We start from the raw sequence: 4,215 nt of genomic DNA, 5'->3' as shown, positions 1-4,215 counted from the left end.
AGAGAGACAAGCAGATAGTACCCGGACCCGTTTACATAATCCAATTAGCACCCTATTGTGTGTACACCGCAACTCTCCTGGGACGGCAGGAAACCCACCATTTGCACCTACTCCAGCGATGATGGGGAACTATTCCTACTCAAAATCCTCACATCCTGACAAAGAAAGGTATATAATGTGTAGCAGCGCGCGGGAGACCTCGGTTGGTCTCCGCCGGTGTTACTGTATCAATAAATGTTACCGATTGTTGAACCGCACTCTGGGCTTGGACTGATATCATTTCATCCGCGCTAACAATTGGGGGCTCGTCCGGGATATGACGGATGCTGGATCCCTGCGACGGCACTGGGTGAGTATCTTTATTCTTTTACTTCTCGCGTAAAAGTCTCCCAGTGCCCCGCAAGGGACTTCACTGCCAGTCGTTATCTGAACCTGTGAACAGAGTGAGTCCGGCAGTCATGTAACGGTAGAGTACTCTTTAAAAGTGTGTGTGTGTGTGAGTGATCCTTCGCGGGTGGGCGATTGGGGTCACGGAACACCAGTAAATGTGTGCGTGATTATTATCATTGTCGTTTATTGTTAATGTGCTACTGTGACTGACGGACTATCCTTGGACCGACGACTTTAGGTACGAGACCCCGACAGATTGACCCCCCGTTTAAAAACCGACCAAACAAGCCTTCCTGGTTGACCGCTGCAGTGGGAGATAGGGGACCCCATTGTACGTTGAGCCCGGTTTTAGCGCCTTCCTTGCGTACGCGGTAGAGGCTGGGAGGTCTACGCGCACGCGCTACAAGAAGGGAAGTCCTCCAAACCAGCCAGAGACGCGGAGCCTCTGGGCCAAGCGACGGTTACGTGCTCTGCCCATTGACTTCGCGGTCCCGAGGTGTTGGCCTCTGCAGGATCAGGCGCGGTTAGGTCTGAGTTCATGCCCCCCCTTGCATTTGGGCCCCTGGTTCATGCCCAGTGCTTGTGGGGTACACACGGCCGCTGAACGTCAGGCGGTGAGAGAGAGACTCACGGAAACCCGGGGTTGCGCGCTCAGGAATCGACACGCGCCTCATCTGTAACTATCCCCACCCCTGCCCAGGTTGAGCCGCGGGGCTAGGGTTTGACTTACAGGGAGTGGGCTCCCCGACTGGGAGATTAATAAGCTACTGCCAGCAACATCCCTTAGCACGCCTGCTAGCTTTACTTTAGTTTAGTTTCTGTCAAGTTACACCCGCTGCACCCCTACCATGGGTGGAAGTGCGGCTGAAGACCTAGATTGGGGGCTGGAGGGTTCCCTTACCCATTTTATAGCCGACGAGAATAAAAAAGTTATTAAGGCTATGCTTCGCTCAGGCTGGCGACCCGCTGACCCGCTGGATGTACAGCGCGAGTGGTGGGCCCACCAGAAGAACGATAGGTACGAGAAAGCTTGCGTCCTAGTGCTACAGGCACATGTTAGGCTTGCTGGCAAGGTTCAGCTTTATGTCCAAGACAGGAAAAAGCAGGCCACAGAGCATCTAGAAGCCCAGGCGCTTGCTGCCCGTACAGTTTTACCGACCTTATCCGATGCGCCCAGCGCCCCGCCACCCCCCACCTGGGACTCGGAGGGGCTCACGGACAATCCGGACACCCGGGAATCGCACACGGGCTATGCCCGTGCAGCCCCGGTGAAAGTTGAATATACCCCCAGGGGAGGGGAGAGGGGACGGGCCACGACCCTTGCCCATAACCCCCGCCTTAAGATGACCTACGTCTCCCTGACCCCAGGCGACACCATGAAACTTCTGGACAGTCTCCCCGCCCTTAAGCCTCGGCACAATAATGCTGAATTTTGGCAGAGGCTTAGGGAGATGCAGATCTGCCACAACCTTCACAATAGGGACGTGGCCGGCCTGGTCCGGACCAAACTCCCGGAGAACCTGTGGTCCAGGCTCCAGCCCGCGCACCAGGCCGGTTCCTGGTGCGCTGACCTCAGCGACAGCCGTCGCAAACAGGAGGTTGCCATCGCCAACTTCAAGGCTGATGTTAGCGAGGTGCTCGGCCATACACCGATCGACTGGAACGCCATTGTGGGTATCACTCAGAAACCTGGAGAGGGCGCCCAGGAATATGGGATCCGCAAGTTTGAGGCGTTCCGAGCACACAGCGGGGTTCCCGACACTGATAGGCAGCACCCCACATTCGTCCAATTATACAAAGATGGCCTGAGCCTATGGACGGGCCTGGTGCCCTATGTCACCTTTGCGGAGCTTGAGAACTGGGCCATGTCCCTGGTCAACCGAGCGGCGCCCGCCGTTGCGGCAGTTTCGACGGACGAACCGGACATTTGCTTCCGCTGCAAACGGACAGGGCACCGCAAAGCCCAATGCCCGCTCTCTTCCCGACGCCCCTGGGGTCCGGGTCCGAAGGGGGGCCAGCCACCTTCACAGCCGCACTCCTCGCGCCCCCACGACCAGGATCGCCCCAGACAAGGGGTCAACAGCGATCCCAGCCCCCACAAACCCCGCAGCCCAAGCCCGAAACCTACCACCCCCGACTGGGATCAACTCAGTTGGGGCCAGCTGCTTGAGCTTTTACAGCTGCTCGCCCGACGCAAAGACTGAGTAGCGTCGGGCCGCATCCCGGGAGCCGACCCCCGTATCTGGGTTTCCGCATCGCTAGGGGGCCGCCGATGCAAGATTTTGATTGATACGGGGGCGTCGGTCTCCCTCACCGACCTCGACCTTCCATCAACCCACCACTCCATTTCCATTAAAGGGGTTGGGGGAAGCTCGGTTATTTCACGCCGAAGCGAGGCTGTCCTCCTAGAGGTAGACAACATTTTACTCCCCGTACATTTCTGGGTTTGCCCAAACTCGGAGGGGACGATTATGGGTATCGACCTTCTGGGCACACTGGGGGCGATGGTGGATGCGTTTCACCGCCGCCTCCTGTGGACATCCCGCAAATTTCACAAGAGCGCCCACGAGGGTAGATGGGTGCCCACTAAATCCGTCGCTGCGCTTGCTCCCAGTGTGCCCATCGCCCGGGACTGGGCCAAGGACGGTGCCTTCAGGGCCGTCTGCCAACTAGTCCCGGAGGTGTGGGCCGCGAGCAAGCAGGACTGCGGCCTTGTCCGCTCCCCTCCTGAGCGGATACCCGGGCCCGTACACGCCCCGCACCGACAATACCCGATTAAACCTGAGGCGCTGCACGCCACTGAGGCAATTGTTGCCGAGCTCACCCAACACGGCGTCCTGCGCCCCACAGTGTCCAACTCCCCTATATGGCCAGTCCGGAAGCCGGATGGGAGCTACAGGGCTCACCATTGACTACACGGCACGCCTTCGGGGCCGTCTGCCAACTAGTCCCGGAGGTGTGGGCCGCGAGCAAGCAGGACTGCGGCCTTGTCCGCTCCCCTCCTGAGCGGATACCCGGGCCCGTACACGCCCCGCACCGACAATACCCGATTAAACCTGAGGCGCTGCACGCCACTGAGGCAATTGTTGCCGAGCTCACCCAACACGGCGTCCTGCGCCCCACAGTGTCCACCACCAACTCCCCTATATGGCCAGTCCGGAAGCCGGATGGGAGCTACAGGGCTCACCATTGACTACACGGCACTCAATAGGGTCACCCCCCAGAGAGCACCCTATCGTAGCCAGCCCGACCACCATCTTCAACGGACTCGAACCCTCACACCGGATATTTACGGTCCTGGACATGGCGAATGGCTTTTGGTCCATTCCCCTGCACCGTGACTCAGGACAAGTTTGCCTTCACGCTGCGGGACAGACAGTATACATGGACCCGCCTGCCGCAGGGCTTCCACAACAGCCCTAACATTTTCCACAGGGTCATGAGCCAGACCCAGGAGGGGTGCGAGCTCTCCCCCTTCTCGAACACCCTCCTACAGTATGTAGACGACCTTTTGATCGCGTCCACGGACGTGCGCCAACACCTGGGAGCCCTGGCTTCCACAACAGCCCTAACATTTTCCACAGGGTCATGAGCCAGACCCAGGAGGGGTGCGAGCTCTCCCCCTTCTCGAACACCCTCCTACAGTATGTAGACGACCTTTTGATCGCGTCCACGGACGTGCGCCAACACCTGGGAGCCCTGGCTGCCGTCCTGCGGACCCTCGGCCGGGCAGGATTCAAAATAAGCCCCACGAAGGCCCAGGCCGGACTGGCTAAAGTCCGTTACCTGGGACACGACATCAGCCAGGGGAGCAAGACCTTACCC

This window comes from Chiloscyllium plagiosum, chromosome 31 (assembly GCF_004010195.1).
Source record: "Chiloscyllium plagiosum isolate BGI_BamShark_2017 chromosome 31, ASM401019v2, whole genome shotgun sequence".
Taxonomy (NCBI): Eukaryota; Metazoa; Chordata; class Chondrichthyes; order Orectolobiformes; family Hemiscylliidae; genus Chiloscyllium; species Chiloscyllium plagiosum.
This window is presented reverse-complemented; position numbering follows the sequence as displayed.